This window comes from Thermobia domestica, chromosome 16 (assembly GCF_964235325.1).
Source record: "Thermobia domestica chromosome 16, izTheDome1.hap1.1, whole genome shotgun sequence".
Taxonomy (NCBI): domain Eukaryota; kingdom Metazoa; phylum Arthropoda; class Insecta; order Zygentoma; family Lepismatidae; genus Thermobia; species Thermobia domestica.
Window position 1 is genome coordinate 188,076,868 of NC_137469.1, and position 21,053 is coordinate 188,097,920.

Below are 21,053 nucleotides of genomic sequence, written 5' to 3' on the forward strand. Positions count from 1 at the left end.
CTCCATTGACTTCTATCCTTAGCCAATTGGATCCAGTTTCTACTTTGTATTCCTATTTCTACATATATAGATATAGCCCTATATTTAAACTAACTAGCTCTATGGCCTATGGAACCTGGAAGTTCAATGTCGCATTCACAAAAGCTCTCCATTGACTTCTATCAGCCAATTGGATCCAGTTTCTACTTTGTATTCCTATTTCTACATATATAGATATAGCCCTATATATAAACTAACTAACTCTATGGCCTATGGAACCTGGAAGTTCAATGTCGCATTCACAAAAGCTCTCCATTGACATCTATCCTTAGCCAATTGGATCCAGTTTCTACTTTGTATTCCTATTTCTACATATATAGATATAGCCCTATATATAAACTAACTAACTCTATGGTCTATGGAACCTGGAAGTTCAATGTCGCATTCACAAAAGCTCTCCATTGACTTCTATCCTTAGCCAATTGGATCCAATTTCTACTTTGTATTCCTATTTCTACATATATAGATATAGCCCTATATATAAACTTACTCTATGGCCTATGGAACCTGGAAGTTCAATGCCACATTCACAAAAGCTGTCCATTGACTTCTATCCTTAGCCAATTGGATCCAGTTTCTACTTTGTATTCCTATTTCTACATATATAGATATAGCCCTATATATAAACTAACTAACTCTATGGCCTATGGAACCTGGAAGTTCAATGTCGCATTCACAAAAGCTCTCCATTGACTTCTATCCTTAGCCAATTGGATCCAGTTTCTACTTTGTATTCCTATTTCTACATATATAGATATAGCCCTATATATAAACTAACTAACTCTATGGCCTATGGAACCTGGAAGTTCAATGTCGCATTCACAAAAGCTCTCCATTGACTTCTATACTTAGCCAACTAGATTCAGTTTCTACTTTGTATTCCTATTTCTACATATATAGATATAGCCCTATATATAAACTAACTAACTCTATGGCCTATGGAACCTGGAAGTTCAATGTCGCATTCACAAAAGCTCTTCATTGACTTCTATCCTTAGCCAATTGGATCCAGTTTCTACTTTGTATTCCTATTTCTACATATATAGATATAGCCCTATATATAAACTAACTAACTCTATGGCCTATGGAACCTGGAAGTTCAATGTCGCATTCACAAAAGCTCTCCATTGACTTCTGTCCTTAGCCAACTAGATTCAGTTTCTACTTTGTATTCCTATTTCTACATATATAGATATAGCCCTATATATAAACTAACTAACTCTATGGCCTATGGAACATGGAACTTCAATGTCGCATTCACAAAAGCTCTCCATTGACTTCTATCCTTAGCCAATTGGATCAAGTTTCTACTTTGTATTCCTATTTCTACATATATAGATATAGCCCTATATATAAACTAACTAACTCTATGGCCTATGGAACCTGGAAGTTCAATGTCGCATTCACAAAAGCTCTCCATTGACTTCTATCGTTAGCCAATTGGATCCAGTTTCTACTTTGTATTCCTATTTCTACATATATAGATATAGCCCTATATATAAACTAACTAACTCTATGGCCTATGGAACCTGGAAGTTCAATGTCGCATTCACAAAAGCTCTCCATTGACTTCTATCCTTAGCCAACTAGATTCAGTTTCTACTTTGTATTCCTATTTCTACATATATAGATATAGCCCTATATATAAACTAACTAACTCTGTGGCCTATGGAACCTGGAAGTTCAATGTCCCATTCACAAAAGCTCTCCATTGACTTCTATCCTTAGCCAATTGGATCCAGTTTCTACTTTGTATTCCTATTTCTACATATATAGATATAGCCCTATATATAAACTAACTAACTCTATGGCCTATGGAACCTGGAAGTTCAATATCGCATTCACAAAAACTCTCCATTGACTTCTATCCTTAGCCAACTAGATTCAGTTTCTACTTTGTATTCCTATTTCTACATATATAGATATAGCCCTATATATAAACTAACTAACTCTATGGCCTATGGAACCTGGAACTTCAATGTCGCATTCACAAAAGCTCTCCATTGACTTCTATCCTTAGCCAATTGGATCCAGTTTCTACTTTGTATTCCTATTTCTACATATATAGATATAGCCCTATATATAAACTAACTAACTCTATGGCCTATGGAACCTGGAAGTTCAATGTCGCATTCACAAAAGCTCTCCATTGACTTCTATCCTTAGCCAATTGGATCCAGTTTCTACTTTGTATTCCTATTTCTACATATATAGATATAGCCCTATATATAAACTAACTAACTCTATGGCCTATGGAACCTGGAAGTTCAATGTCGCATTCACAAAAGCTCTCCATTGACTTCTATCCTTAGCCAATTGGATCCAGTTTCTACTTTGTATTCCTATTTCTACATATATAGATATAGCCCTATATATAAACTAACTAACTCTATGGCCTATGGAACCTGGAAGTTCAATGTCGCATTCACAAAAGCTCTCCATTGACTTCTATCCTTAGCCAATTGGATCCAGTTTCTACTTTGTATTCCTATTTCTACATATATAGATATAGCCCTATATATAAACTAACTAACTCTATGGCCTATGGAACCTGGAAGTTCAATGTCGCATTCACAAAAGCTCTCCATTGACTTCTATCCTTAGCCAATTGGATCCAGTTTCTACTTTGTATTCCTATTTCTACATATATAGATATAGCCCTATATATAAACTAACTAACTCTATGGCCTATGGAACCTGGAAGTTCAATGTCGCATTCACAAAAGCTCTCCATTGACTTCTATCCTTAGCCAATTGGATCCAGTTTCTACTTTGTATTCTTATTTCTACATATATAGATATAGCCCTATATATAAACTAACTCTATGGCCCATGGAACCTGGAAGTTCAATATCGCATTCACAAAAGCTCTCCATTGACTTCTATCCTTAGCCAATTGGATCCAGTTTCTACTTTGTATTCCTATTTCTACATATATAGATATAGCCCTATATATAAACTAACTAACTCTATGGCCTATGGAACCTGGAAGTTCAATGTCGCATTCACAAAAGCTCTCCACTGACTTCTATCCTTAGCCAATTGGATCCAGTTTCTACTTTGTATTCCTATTTCTACATATATAGATATAGCCCTATATATAAACTAACTAACTCTATGGCCTATGGAACCTGGAAGTTCAATGTCGCATTCACAAAAGCTCTCCATTGACTTCTATCCTTAGCCAACTAGATTCAGTTTCTACTTTCTATTCCTATTTCTAAATATATAGATATAGCCCTATATATAAACTAACTAACTCTATGGCCTATGGAACATGGAACTTCAATGTCGCATTCACAAAAGCTCTCCATTGACTTCTATCCTTAGCCAATTGGATCCAGTTTCTACTTTGTATTCCTATTTCTACATATATAGATATAGCCCTATATATAAACTAACTAACTCTATGGCCTATGGAACCTGGAAGTTCAATGTCCCATTCACAAAAGCTCTCCATTGACTTCTATCCTTAGCCAATTGGATCCAGTTTCTACTTTGTATTCCTATTTCTACATATATAGATATAGCCCTATATATAAACTAACTAACTATATGGCCTATGGAACCTGGAAGTTTAATGTCGCATTCACAAAAACTCTCCATTGACTTCTATCCTTAGCCAACTAGATTCAGTTTCTACTTTGTATTCCTATTTCTACATATATAGATATAGCCCTATATATAAACTAACTAACTCTATGGCCTATGGAACCTGGAAGTTCAATGTCGCATTCACAAAAGCTCTCCATTCACTTCTATCCTTAGCCAATTGGATCCAGTTTCTACTTTGTATTCCTATTTCTACATATATAGATATAGCCCTATATATAAACTAACTAACTCTATGGCCGATGGAACCTGGAAGTTCAATGTCGCATTCACAAAAGCTCTCCATTGACTTCTATCCTTAGCCAATTGGATCCAGTTTCTACTTTGTATTCCTATTTCTACATATATAGATATAGCCCTATATATAAACTAACTAACTCTATGGCCTATGGAACCTGGAAGTTCAATGTCGCATTCACAAAAGCTCTCCATTCACTTCTATCCTTAGCCAATTGGATCCAGTTTCTACTTTGTATTCCTATTTCTACATTTATAGATATAGCCCTATATATAAACTAACTAACTCTATGGCCTATGGAACCTGGAAGTTCAATGTCGCATTCACAAAAACTCTCCATTGACTTCTATCCTTAGCCAATTGGATCCAGTTTCTAGTTTGAATTCCTATTTCTACATATATAGATATAGCCCTATATATAAACTAACTAGCTCTATGGCCTATGGAACCTGGAAGTTCAATGTCGCATTCACAAAAGCTCTCCATTGACTTCTATCCTTAGCCAATTGGATCCAGTTTCTACTTTGTATTCCTATTTCTACATATATAGATATAGCCCTATATATAAACTAACTAACTCTATGGCCTATGGAACATGGAAGTTCAATGTCGCATTCACAAAAGCTCTCCATTGACTTCTATCCTTAGCCAATTGGATCCAGTTTCTACTTTGTATTCCTATTTCTACATATATAGATATAGCCCTATATATAAACTAACTCTATGGCCTATGGAACCTGGAAGTTCAATATCGCATTCACAAAAGCTCTCCATTGACTTCTATCCTTAGCCAATTGGATCAAGTTTCTACTTTGTATTCCTATTTCTACATATATAGATATAGCCCTATATATAAACTAACTAACTCTATGGCCTATGGAACCTGGAAGTTCAATGTCGCATTCACAAAAGCTCTCCATTGACTTCTATCCTTAGCCAATTGGATCCAGTTTCTACTTTGTATTCCTATTTCTACATATATAGATATAGCCCTATATATAAACTAACTAACTCTATGGCCTATGGAACATGGAAGTTCAATGTCGCATTCACAAAAGCTCTACATTGACTTCTATCCTTAGCCAATTGGATCCAGTTTCTACTTTGTATTCCTATTTCTACATATATAGATATAGCCCTATATATAAACTAACTCTATGGCCTATGGAACCTGGAAGTTCAATATCGCATTCACAAAAGCTCTCCATTGACTTCTATCCTTAGCCAATTGGATCAAGTTTCTACTTTGTATTCCTATTTCTACATATATAGATATAGCCCTATATATAAACTAACTAACTCTATGGCCTATGGAACATGGAAGTTCAATGTCGCATTCACAAAAGCTCTACATTGACTTCTATCCTTAGCCAATTGGATCCAGTTTCTACTTTGTATTCCTATTTCTACATATATAGATATAGCCCTATATATAAACTAACTCTATGGCCTATGGAACCTGGAAGTTCAATATCGCATTCACAAAAGCTCTCCATTGACTTCTATCCTTAGCCAATTGGATCAAGTTTCTACTTTGTATTCCTATTTCTACATATATAGATATAGCCCTATATATAAACTAACTAACTCTATGGCCTATGGAACCTGGAAGTTCAATGTCGCATTCACAAAAGCTCTCCATTGACTTCTATCTTTAGCCAATTGGATCCAGTTTCTACTTTGTATTCCTATTTCTACATATATAGATATAGACCTATATATAAACTAACTAACTCTATGGCCTATGGAACATGGAAGTTCAATGTCGCATTCACAAAAGCTCTCCATTGACTTCTATCCTTAGCCAATTGGATCCAGTTTCTACTTTGTATTCCTATTTCTACATATATAGATATAACCCTATATATAAACTAACTAACTCTATGGCCTATGGAACCTGGAAGTTCAATGTCGCATTCACAAAAGCTCTCCATTGACTTCTATCCTTAGCCAATTGGATCCAGTTTCTACTTTGTATTCCTATTTCTACATATATAGATATAGCCCTATATATAAACTAACTAACTCTATGGCCTATGGAACATGGAAGTTCAATGTCGCATTCACAAAAGCTCTCCATTGACTTCTATCCTTAGCCAATTGGATCCAGTTTCTACTTTGTATTCCTATTTCTACATATATAGATATAGCCCTATATATAAACTAACTAACTCTATGGCCTATGGAACCTGGAAGTTCAATGTCGCATTCACAAAAGCTCTCCATTGACTTCTATCCTTAGCCAATTGGATCCAGTTTCTACTTTGTATTCCTATTTCTACATATATAGATATAGCCCTATATATAAACTACCTCTATGGCCTATGGAACCTGGTAGTTCAATATCGCATTCACAAAAGCTCTCCATTGACTTCTATCCTTAGCCAATTGGATCCAGTTTCTACTTTGTATTCCTATTTCTACATATATAGATATAGCCCTATATATAAACTAACTAACTCTATGGTCTATGGAACCTGGAAGTTCAATGTCGCATTCACAAAAACTCTCCATTGGCTTCTATCCTTAGCCAACTAGATTCAGTTTCTACTTTGTATTCCTATTTCTACATATATAGATATAGCCCTATATATAAACTAACTAACTCTATGGCCTATGGAACCTGGAAGTTCAATGTCGCATTCACAAAAACTCTCCATTGACTTCTATCCTTAGCCAACTAGATTCAGTTTCTACTTTGTATTCCTATTTCTACATATATAGATATAGCCCTATATATAAACTAACTAACTCTATGGCCTATGGAACCTGGAAGTTCAATGTCGCATTCACAAAAGCTCTCCATTGACTTCTATCCTTAGCCAATTGGATCCAGTTTCTACTTTGTATTCCTATTTCTACATATATAGATATAGCCCTATATATAAACTAACTCTATGGCCTATGGAACCTGGAAGTTCAATATCGCATTCACAAAAGCTCTCCATTGACTTCTATCCTTAGCCAATTGGATCCAGTTTCTACTTTGTATTCCTATTTCTACATATATAGATATAGCCCTATATATAAACTAACTAACTCTATGGCCTATGGAACCTGGAAGTTCAATGTCGCATTCACAAAAGCTCTCCATTGACTTCTATCCTTAGCCAATTGGATCCAGTTTCTACTTTGTATTCCTATTTCTACATATATAGATATAGCCCTATATATAAACTAACTAACTCTATGGCCTATGGAACCTGGAAGTTCAATGTCGCATTCACAAAAGCTCTCCATTGACTTCTATCCTTAGCCAACTAGATTCAGTTTCTACTTTGTATTCCTATTTCTACATATATAGATATAGCCCTATATATAAGCTAACTAACACTATGGCCTATGGAACCTGGAAGTTCAATGTCGCATTCACAAAAGCTCTCCATTGACTTCTATCCTTAGCCAATTGGATCCAGTTTCTACTTTGTATTCCTATTTCTACATATATAGATATAGCCCTATATATAAACTAACTAACTCTATGGCCTATGGAACCTGGAAGTTCAATGTCGCATTCACAAAAGCTCTCCATTGACTTCTATCCTTAGCCAACTAGATTCAGTTTCTACTTTGTATTCCTATTTCTACATATATAGATATAGCCCTATATATAAACTAACTAACTCTATGGCCTATGGAACATGGAACTTCAATGTCGCATTCACAAAAGCTCTCCATTGACTTCTATCCTTAGCCAATTGGATCCAGTTTCTACTTTGTATTCCTATTTCTACATACATAGATATAGCCCTATATATAAACTAACTAACTCTATGGCCTATGGAACCTGGAAGTTCAATGTCGCATTCACAAAAACTCTCCATTGACTTCTATCCTTAGCCAACTAGATTCAGTTTCTACTTTGTATTCCTATTTCTACATATATAGATATAGCCCTATATATAAACTAACTAACTCTATGGCCTATGGAACCTGGAAGTTCAATGTCGCATTCACAAAAGCTCTCCATTGACTTCTATCCTTAGCCAATTGGATCCAGTTTCTACTTTGTATTCCTATTTCTACATATATAGATATAGCCCTATATATAAACTAACTAACTCTATGGCCTATGGAACCTGGAAGTTCAATGTCGCATTCACAAAAGCTCTCCACTGACTTCTATCCTTAGCCAATTGGATCCAGTTTCTACTTTGTATTCCTATTTCTACATATATAGATATAGCCCTATATATAAACTAACTAACTCTATGGCCTATGGAACCTGGAAGTTCAATGTCGCATTCACAAAAGCTCTCCATTCACTTCTATCCTTAGCCAATTGGATCCAGTTTCTACTTTGTATTCCTATTTCTACATATATAGATATAGCCCTATATATAAACTAACTAACTCTATGGCCTATGGAACCTGGAAGTTCAATGTCGCATTCACAAAAGCTCTCCATTGACTTCTATCCTTAGCCAATTGGATCCAGTTTCTACTTTGTATTCCTATTTCTACATATATAGATATAGCCCTATATATAAACTAACTATGGCCTATGGAACCTGGAAGTTCAATATCGCATTCACAAAAGCTATCCATTGACTTCTATCCTTAGCCAATTGGATCCAGTTTCTACTTTGTATTCCTATTTCTACATATATAGATATAGCCCTATATATAAACTAACTAACTCTATGGCCTATGGAACCTGGAAGTTCAATGTCGCATTCACAAAAACTCTCCATTGACTTCTATCCTTAGCCAACTAGATTCAGTTTCTACTTTTTATTCCTATTTCTACATATATAGATATAGCCCTATATATAAACTAACTAACTCTATGGCCTATGGAACCTGGAAGTTCAATATCGCATTCACAAAAGCTCTCCATTGACTTCTATCCTTAGCCAATTGGATCCAGTTTCTACTTTGTATTCCTATTTCTACATATATAGATATAACCCTATATATAAACTAACTAACTCTATGGCCTATGGAACCTGGAAGTTCAATGTCGCATTCACAAAAGCTCTCCATTGACTTCTATCCTTAGCCAACTAGATTCAGTTTCTACTTTTTATTCCTATTTCTACATATATAGATATAGCCCTATATATAAACTAACTAACTCTATGGCCTATGGAACCTGGAAGTTCAATGTCGCATTCACAAAAGCTCTCCATTGACTTCTATCCTTAGCCAATTGGATCCAGTTTCTACTTTGTATTCCTATTTTTACATATATAGATATAGCCCTATATATAAACGAACTCTATGGCCTATGGAACCTGGAAGTTCAATATCGCATTCACAAAAGCTCTCCATTGACTTCTATCCTTAGCCAATTGGATCGAGTTTCTACTTTGTATTCCTATTTCTACATATATTGATATAGCCCTATATATAAACTAACTAACTCTATGGCCTATGGAACCTGGAAGTTCAATGTCGCATTCACAAAAGCTCTCCATTGACTTCTATCCTTAGCCAATTGGATCCAGTTTCTACTTTGTATTCCTATTTCTACATATATAGATATAGCCCTATATATAAACTAACTAACTCTATGGCCTATGGAACCTGGAAGTTCAATATCGCATTCACAAAAGCTCTCCATTGACTTCTATCCTTAGCCAATTGGATCCAGTTTCTACTTTGTATTCCTATTTCTACATATATAGATATAGCCTTATATATAAACTAACTAACTCTATGGCCTATGGAACCTGGAAGTTCAATGTCGCATTCACAAAAGCTCTCCATTGACTTCTATCCTTAGCCAATTGGATCCAGTTTCTACTTTGTATTCCTATTTCTACATATATAGATATAGCCCTATATATAAACTAACTAACTCTATGGCCTATGGAACCTGGAAGTTCAATGTCGCATTCACAAAAGCTCTCCATTGACTTCTATCCTTAGCCAATTGGATCCAGTTTCTACTTTGTATTCCTATTTCTACATATATAGATATAGCCCTATATATAAACTAACTAACTCTATGGCCTATGGAACCTGGAAGTTCAATGTCGCATTCACAAAAGCTCTCCATTGACTTCTATCCTTAGCCAATTGGATCTAGTTTCTACTTTGTATTCCTATTTCTACATATATAGATATAGCCCTATATATAAACTAACTAACTCTATGGCCTATGGAACCTGGAAGTTCAATTTCGCATTCACAAAAGCTCTCCATTGACTTCTATAATTAGCCAATTGGATCCAGTTTCTACTTTGTATTCTTATTTCTACATATATAGATATAGCCCTATATATAAACTAACTCTATGGCCTATGGAACCTGGAAGTTCAATATCGCATTCACAAAAGCTCTCCATTGACTTCTATCCTTAGCCAATTGGATCCAGTTTCTACTTTGTATTCCTATTTCTACATATATAGATATAGCCCTATATATAAACTAACTAACTCTATGGCCTATGGAACCTGGAAGTTCAATGTCGCATTCACAAAAGCTCTCCATTGACTTCTATCCTTAGCCAATTGGATCCAGTTTCTACTTTGTATTCCCATTTCTACATATATAGATATATCCCTATATATAACCTAACTAACTCTATGGCCTATGGAACCTGGAAGTTCAATGTCGCATTCACAAAAGCTCTCCATTGACTTCTATCCTTAGCCAACTAGATTCAGTTTCTACTTTATATTCCTATTTCTACATATATAGATATAGCCCTATATATAAACTAACTAACTCTATGGCCTATGGAACATGGAACTTCAATGTCGCATTCACAAAAGCTCTCCATTGACTTCTATCCTTAGCCAATTGGATCCAGTTTCTACTTTGTATTCCTATTTCTACATATATAGATATAGCCCTATATATAAACTAACTAACTCTATGGCCTATGGAACCTGGAAGTTCAATATCGCATTCACAAAAGCTCTCCATTGACTTCTATCCTTAGCCAATTGGATCCAGTTTCTACTTTGTATTCCTATTTCTACATATATAGATATAGCCCTATATATAAACTAACTAACTCTATGGCCTATGGAACCTGGAAGTTCAATGTCGCATTCACAAAAGCTCTCCATTGACTTCTATCCTTAGCCAATTGGATCCAGTTTCTACTTTGTATTCCTATTTCTACATATATAGATATAGCCCTATATATAAACTAACTAACTCTATGGCCTATGGAACCTGGAAGTTCAATGTCGCATTCACAAAAGCTCTCCATTGACTTCTATCCTTAGCCAATTGGATCCAGTTTCTACTTTGTATTCCTATTTCTACATATATAGATATAGCCCTATATATAAACTAACTAACTCTATGGTCTATGGAACCTGGAAGTTCAATGTCGCATTCACAAAAGCTCTCCATTGACTTCTATCCTTAGCCAATTGGATCCAATTTCTACTTTGTATTCCTATTTCTACATATATAGATATAGCCCAATATATAAACTTACTCTATGGCCTATGGAACCTGGAAGTTCAATGCCACATTCACAAAAGCTGTCCATTTACTTCTATCCTTAGCCAACTGGATCCAGTTTCTACATTGTATTCCTATTTCTACATATATAGATATAGCCCTATATATAAACTAACTAACTCTATGGCCTATGGAACCTGGAAGTTCAATGTCGCATTCACAAAAGCTCTCCATTGACTTCTATCCTTAGCCAATTGCATCCAGTTTCTACTTTGTATTCCTATTTCTACATATATAGATATAGCCCTATATATAAACTAACTAACTCTATGGCCTATGGAACCTGGAAGTTCAATGTCGCATTCACAAAAACTCTCCATTGACTTCTATCCTTAGCCAACTAGATTCAGTTTCTACTTTGTATTCCTATTTCTACATATATAGATATAGCCCTATATATAAACTAACTAACTCTATGGCCTATGGAACCTGGAAGTTCAATGTCGCATTCACAAAAGCTCTCCATTGACTTCTATCCTTAGCCAATTGGATCCAGTTTCTACTTTGTATTCCTATTTCTACATATATAGATATAGCCCTATATATAAACTAACTCTATGGCCTATGGAACCTGGAAGTTCAATATCGCATTCACAAAAGCTCTCCATTGACTTCTATCCTTAGCCAATTGGATCCAGTTTCTACTTTGTATTCCTATTTCTACATATATAGATATAGCCCTATATATAAACTAACTAACTCTATGGCCTATGGAACCTGGAAGTTCAATGTCGCATTCACAAAAGCTCTCCATTGACTTCTATCCTTAGCCAATTGGATCCAGTTTCTACTTTGTATTCCTATTTCTACATATATAGATATAGCCCTATATATAAACTAACTAACTCTATGGCCTATGGAACCTGGAAGTTCAATATCGCATTCGCAAAAGCTCTCCATTGACTTCTATCCTTAGCCAATTGGATCCAGTTTCTACTTTTTATTCCTATTTCTACATATATAGATATAGCCCTGTATATAAACTAACTAACTCTATGGCCTATGGAATATGGAAGTTCAATGTCGCATTCACAAAAGCTCTCCATTGACTTCTATCCTTAGCCAATTGGATCCAGTTTCTACTTTGTATTCCTATTTCTACATATATAGATATAGCCCTATATATAAACTAACTAACTCTATGGTCTATGGAACCTGGAAGTTCAATGTCGCATTCACAAAAGCTCTCCATTGACTTCTATCCTTAGCCAATTGGATCCAGTTTCTACTTTGTATTCCTATTTCTACATATATAGATATAGCCCTATATATAAACTAACTAACTCTATGGCCTATGGAACCTGGAAGTTCAATGTCGCATTCACAAAAGCTCTCCATTGACTTCTATCCTTAGCCAATTGGATCCAGTTTCTACTTTGTATTCCTATTTCTACATATATAGATATAGCCCTATATATAAACTAACTAACTCTATGGCCTATGGAACCTGGAAGTTCAATGTCGCATTCACAAAAGCTCTCCATTGACTTCTATCCTTAGCCAATTGGATCCAGTTTCTACTTTGTATTCCTATTTCTACATATATAGATATAGCCCTATATATAAACTAACTAACTCTATGGCCTATGGAACCTGGAAGTTCAATGTCGCATTCACAAAAGCTCTCCATTGACTTCTATCCTTAGCCAATTGGATCCAGTTTCTACTTTGTATTCCTATTTCTACATATATAGATATAGCCCTATATATAAACTAACTAACTCTATGGCCTATGGAACCTGGAAGTTCAATATCGCATTCACAAAAGCTCTCCATTGACTTCTATCCTTAGCCAATTGGATCCAGTTTCTACTTTGTATTCCTATTTCTACATATATAGATATAGCCCTATATATAAACTAACTAACTCTATGGCCTATGGAACCTGGAAGTTCAATGTCGCATTCACAAAAGCTCTCCATTGACTTCTATCCTTAGCCAATTGGATCCAGTTTCTACTTTGTATTCCTATTTCTACATATATAGATATAGCCCTATATATAAACTAACTCTATGGCCTATGGAACCTGGAAGTTCAATATCGCATTCACAAAAGCTCTCCATTGACTTCTATCCTTAGCTAATTGGATCCAGTTTCTACTTTGTATTCCTATTTCTACATATATAGATATAGCCCTATATATAAACTAACTAACTCTATGGCCTATGGAACCTGGAAGTTCAATGTCGCATTCACAAAAGCTCTCCATTGACTTCTATCCTTAGCCAATTGGATCCAGTTTCTACTTTGTATTCCTATTTCTACATATATAGATATAGCCGTATATATAAACTAACTAACTCTATGGCCTATGGAACCTGGAAGTTCAATGTCGCATTCACAAAAGCTCTCCATTGACTTCTATCCTTAGCCAACTAGATTCAGTTTCTACTTTGTATTCCTATTTCTACATATATAGATATAGCCCTATATATAAACTAACTAACTCTATGGCCTATGGAACCTGGAAGTTCAATGTCGCATTCACAAAAGCTCTCCATTGACTTCTATCCTTAGCCAATTGGATCCAGTTTCTACTTTGTATTCCTATTTCTACATATATAGATATAGCCCTATATATAAACTAACTAACTCTATGGCCTATGGAACCTGGAAGTTCAATGTCGCATTCACAAAAGCTCTCCATTGACTTCTATCCTTAGCCAACTAGATTCAGTTTCTACTTTGTATTCCTATTTCTACATATATAGATATAGCCCTATATATAAACTAACTAACTCTATGGCCTATTGAACATGGAACTTCAATGTCGCATTCACAAAAGCTCTCCATTGACTTCTATCCTTAGCCAATTGGATCCAGTTTCTACTTTGTATTCCTATTTCTACATATATAGATATAGCCCTATATATAAACTAACTAACTCTATGGCCTATGGAACCTGGAAGTTCAATGTCGCATTCACAAGAACTCTCCATTGACTTCTATCCTTAGCCAACTAGATTCAGTTTCTCCTTTGTATTCCTATTTCTACATATATAGATATAGCCCTATATATAAACTAACTAACTCTATGGCCTATGGAACCTGGAAGTTCAATGTCGCATTCACAAAAGCTCTCCATTGACTTCTATCCTTAGCCAATTGGATCCAGTTTCTACTTTGTATTCCTATTTCTACATATATAGACATAGCCCTATATATAAACTAACTAACTCTATGGCCTATGGAACCTGGAAGTTCAATGTCGCATTCACAAAAGCTCTCCACTGACTTCTATCCTTAGCCAATTGGATCCAGTTTCTACTTTGTATTCCTATTTCTACATATATAGATATAGCCCTATATATAAACTAACTAACTCTATGGCCTATGGAACCTGGAAGTTCAATGTCGCATTCACAAGAACTCTCCATTGACTTCTATCCTTAGCCAACTAGATTCAGTTTCTCCTTTGTATTCCTATTTCTACATATATAGATATAGCCCTATATATAAACTAACTAACTCTATGGCCTATGGAACCTGGAAGTTCAATGTCGCATTCACAAAAGCTCTCCATTGACTTCTATCCTTAGCCAATTGGATCCAGTTTCTACTTTGTATTCCTATTTCTACATATATAGACATAGCCCTATATATAAACTAACTAACTCTATGGCCTATGGAACCTGGAAGTTCAATGTCGCATTCACAAAAGCTCTCCACTGACTTCTATCCTTAGCCAATTGGATCCAGTTTCTACTTTGTATTCCTATTTCTACATATATAGATATAGCCCTATATATAAACTAACTAACTCTATGGCCTATGGAACCTGGAAGTTCAATGTCGCATTCACAAAAGCTCTCCATTGACTTCTATCCTTAGCCAACTAGATTCAGTTTCTACTTTGTATTCCTATTTCTACATATATAGATATAGCCCTATATATAAACTAACTAACTCTATGGCCTATTGAACATGGAACTTCAATGTCGCATTCACAAAAGCTCTCCATTGACTTCTATCCTTAGCCAATTGGATCCAGTTTCTACTTTGTATTCCTATTTCTACATATATAGATATAGCCCTATATATAAACTAACTAACTCTATGGCCTATGGAACCTGGAAGTTCAATGTCGCATTCACAAGAACTCTCCATTGACTTCTATCCTTAGCCAACTAGATTCAGTTTCTCCTTTGTATTCCTATTTCTACATATATAGATATAGCCCTATATATAAACTAACTAACTCTATGGCCTATGGAACCTGGAAGTTCAATGTCGCATTCACAAAAGCTCTCCATTGACTTCTATCCTTAGCCAATTGGATCCAGTTTCTACTTTGTATTCCTATTTCTACATATATAGACATAGCCCTATATATAAACTAACTAACTCTATGGCCTATGGAACCTGGAAGTTCAATGTCGCATTCACAAAAGCTCTCCACTGACTTCTATCCTTAGCCAATTGGATCCAGTTTCTACTTTGTATTCCTATTTCTACATATATAGATATAGCCCTATATATAAACTAACTAACTCTATGGCCTATGGAACCTGGAAGTTCAATGTCGCATTCACAAGAACTCTCCATTGACTTCTATCCTTAGCCAACTAGATTCAGTTTCTCCTTTGTATTCCTATTTCTACATATATAGATATAGCCCTATATATAAACTAACTAACTCTATGGCCTATGGAACCTGGAAGTTCAATGTCGCATTCACAAAAGCTCTCCATTGACTTCTATCCTTAGCCAATTGGATCCAGTTTCTACTTTGTATTCCTATTTCTACATATATAGACATAGCCCTATATATAAACTAACTAACTCTATGGCCTATGGAACCTGGAAGTTCAATGTCGCATTCACAAAAGCTCTCCACTGACTTCTATCCTTAGCCAATTGGATCCAGTTTCTACTTTGTATTCCTATTTCTACATATATAGATATAGCCCTATATATAAACTAACTAACTCTATGGCCTATGGAACCTGGAAGTTCAATGTCGCATTCACAAAAGCTATCCATTCACTTCTATCCTTAGCCAATTGGATCCAGTTTCTACTTTGTATTCCTATTTCTACATATATAGATATAGCCCTATATATAAACTAACTAACTCTATGGCCTATGGAACCTGGAAGTTCAATGTCGCATTCACAAAAGCTCTCCATTGACTTCTATCCTTAGCCAATTGGATCCAGTTTCTACTTTGTATTCCTATTTCTACATATATAGATATAGCCCTATATATAAACTAACTATGGCCTATGGAACCTGGAAGTTCAATATCGCATTCACAAAAGCTCTCCATTGACTTCTATCCTTAGCCAATTGGATCCAGTTTCTACTTTGTATTCCTATTTCTACATATATAGATATAGCCCTATAGATAAACTAACTAACTCTATGGCCTATGGAACCTGGAAGTTCAATGTCGCATTCACAAAAACTCTCCATTGACTTCTATCCTTAGCCAACTAGATTCAGTTTCTACTTTTTATTCCTATTTCTACATATATAGATATAGCCCTATATATAAACTAACTAACTCTATGGCCTATGGAACCTGGAAGTTCAATGTCGCATTCACAAAAGCTCTCCTTTGACTTCTATCCTTAGCCAATTGGATCCAGTTTCTACTTTGTATTCCTATTTCTACATATATAGATATAGCCCTATATATAAACGAACTCTATGGCCTATGGAACCTGGAAGTTCAATATCGCATTCACAAAAGCTCTCCATTGACTTCTATCCTTAGCCAATTGGATCGAGTTTCTACTTTGTATTCCTATTTCTACATATATAGATATAGCCCTATATATAAACTAACTAACTCTATGGCCTATGGAACCTGGAAGTTCAATGTCGCATTCACAAAAGCTCTCCATTGACTTCTATCCATAGCCAATTGGATCCAGTTTCTACTTTGTATTCCTATTTCTACATATATAGATATAGTCCTATATATAAACTAACTAACTCTATGGCCTATGGAACCTGGAAGTTCAATATCGCATTCACAAAAGCTCTCCATTGACTTCTATCCTTAGCCAATTGGATCCAGTTTCTACTTTGTATTCCTATTTCTACATATATAGATATAGCCCTATATATAAACTAACTAACTCTATGGCCTATGGAACCTGGAAGTTCAATGTCGCATTCACAAAAGCTCTCCATTGACTTCTATCCTTAGCCAATTGGATCCAGTTTCTACTTTGTATTCCTATTTCTACATATATAGATATAGCCCTATATATAAACTAACTAACTCTATGGCCTATGGAACCTGGAAGTTCAATGTCGCATTCACAAAAGCTCTCCATTGACTTCTATCCTTAGCCAATTGGATCCAGTTTCTACTTTGTATTCCTATTTCTACATATATAGATATAGCCCTATATATAAACTAACTAACTCTATGGCCTATGGAACCTGGAAGTTCAATGTCGCATTCACAAAAGCTCTCCATTGACTTCTATCCTTAGCCAATTGGATCCAGTTTCTACTTTGTATTCCTATTTCTACATATATAGATATAGCCCTATATATAAACTAACTAACTCTATGGCCTATGGAACCTGGAAGTTCAATGTCGCATTCACAAAAGCTCTCCATTGACTTCTATCCTTAGCCAATTGGATCCAGTTTCTACTTTGTATTCCTATTTCTACATATATAGATATAGCCCTATATATAAACTAACTAACTCTATGGCCTATGGAACCTTGAAGTTCAATGTCGCATTCACAAAAGCTCTCCATTGACTTCTATCCTTAGCCAACTAGATTCAGTTTCTACTTTCTATTCCTACTTCTACATATATAGATATAGCCCTATATATAAACTAACTAACTCTATGGCCTATGGAACATGGAACTTCAATGTCGCATTCACAAAAGCTCTCCATTGACTTCTATCCTTAGCCAATTGGATCCAGTTTCTACTTTGTATTCCTATTTCTACATATATAGATATAGCCCTATATATAAACTAACTAACTCTATGGCCTATGGAACCTGGAAGTTCAATGTCCCATTCACAAAAGCTCTCCATTGACTTCTATCCGTAGCCAATTGGATCCAGTTTCTACTTTGTATTCCTATTTCTACATATATAGATATAGCCCTATATATAAACTAACTAACTATATGGCCTATGGAACCTGGAAGTTTAATGTCGCATTCACAAAAACTCTCCATTGACTTCTATCCTTAGCCAACTAGATTCAGTTTCTACTTTGTATTCCTATTTCTACATATATAGATATAGCCCTATATATAAACTAACTAACTCTATGGCCTATGGAACCTGGAAGTTCAATATCGCATTCACAAAAGCTCTCCATTGACTTCTATCCTTAGCCAATTGGATCCAGTTTCTACTTTGTATTCCTATTTCTACATATATAGATATAGCCCTATATATAAACTAACTAACTCTATGGCCGATGGAACCTGGAAGTTCAATGTCGCATTCACAAAAGCTCTCCATTGACTTCTATTTTTAGCCAATTGGATCCAGTTTCTACTTTGTATTCCTATTTCTACATATATAGATATAGCCCTATATATAAACTAACTAACTCTATGGCCTATGGAACCTGGAAGTTCAATGTCGCATTCACAAAAGCTCTCCATTGACTTCTATCCTTAGCCAATTGGATCCAGTTTCTACTTTGTATTCCTATTTCTACATATATAGATATAGCCCTATATATAAACGAACTCTATGGCCTATGGAACCTGGAAGTTCAATATCGCATTCACAAAAGCTCTCCATTGACTTCTATCCTTAGCCAATTGGATCGAGTTTCTACTTTGTATTCCTATTTCTACATATATAGATATAGCCCTATATATAAACTAACTAACTCTATGGCCTATGGAACCTGGAAGTTCAATGTCGCATTCACAAAAGCTCTCCATTGACTTCTATCCTTAGCCAATTGGATCCAGTTTCTACTTTGTATTCCTATTTCTACATATATAGATATAGTCCTATATATAAACTAACTAACTCTATGGCCTATGGAAGCTGGAAGTTCAATATCGCATTCACAAAAGCTCTCCATTGACTTCTATCCTTAGCCAATTGGATCCAGTTTCTACTTTGTATTCCTATTTCTACATATATAGATATAGCCCTATATATAAACTAACTAACTCTATGGCCTATGGAACCTGGAAGTTCAATGTCGCATTCACAAAAGCTCTCCATTGACTTCTATCCTTAGCCAATTGGATCCAGTTTCTACTTTGTATTCCTATTTCTACATATATAGATATAGCCCTATATATAAACTAACTAACTCTATGGCCTATGGAACCTGGAAGTTCAATATCGCATTCACAAAAGCTCTCCATTGACTTCTATCCTTAGCCAATTGGATCCAGTTTCTACTTTGTATTCCTATTTCTACATATATAGATATAGCCCTATATATAAACTAACTAACTCTATGGCCTATGGAACCTGGAAGTTCAATGTCGCATTCACAAAAGCTCTCCATTGACTTCTATCCTTAGCCAATTGGATCCAGTTTCTACTTTGTATTCCTATTTCTACATATATAGATATAGCCCTATATATAAACTAACTAACTCTATGGCCTATGGAACCTGGAAGTTCAATGTCGCATTCACAAAAGCTCTCCATTGACTTATATCCTTAGCCAATTGGATCCAGTTTCTACTTTGTATTCCTATTTCTACATATATAGATATAGCCCTATATATAAACTAACTAACTCTATGGCCTATGGAACCTGGAAGTTCAATGTCGCATTCACAAAAGCTCTCCATTGACTTCTATCCTTAGCCAATTGGATCCAGTTTCTACTTTGTATTCCTATTTCTACATATATAGATATAGCCCTATATATAAACTAACTAACTCTATGGCCTATGCAACCTGGAAGTTCAATGTCGCATTCACAAAAGCTCTCCATTGACTTCTATCCTTAGCCAATTGGATCCAGTTTCTACTTTGTATTCTTATTTCTACATATATAGATATAGCCCTATATATAAACTAACTCTATGGCCTATGGAACCTGGAAGTTCAATATCGCATTCACAAAAGCTCTCCATTGACTTCTATCCTTAGCCAATTGGATCCAGTTTCTACTTTGTATTCCTATTTCTACATATATAGATATAGCCCTATATATAAACTAACTAACTCTATGGCCTATGGAACCTGGAAGTTCAATGTCGCATTCACAAAAGCTCTCCATTGACTTCTATCCTTAGCCAATTGGATCCAGTTTCTACTTTGTATTCCTATTTCTACATATATAGATATAGCCCTATATATAAACTAACTATGGCCTATGGAACCTGGAAGTTCAATATCGCATTCACAAAAGCTCTCCATTGACTTCTATCCTTAGCCAATTGGATCCAGTTTCTACTTTGTATTCCTATTTCTACATATATAGATATAGCCCTATATATAAACTAACTAACTCTATGGCCTATGGAACCTGGAAGTTCAATGTCGCATTCACAAAAACTCTCCATTGACTTCTATCCTTAGCCAACTAGATTCAGTTTCTACTTTTTATTCCTATTTCTACATATATAGATATAGCCCTATATATAAACTAACTAACTCTATGGCCTATGGAACCTGGAAGTTCAATGTCGCATTCACAAAAGCTCTCCTTTGACTTCTATCCTTAGCCAATTGGATCCAGTTTCTACTTTGTATTCCTATTTCTACATATATAGATATAGCCCTATATATAAACGAACTCTATGGCCTATGGAA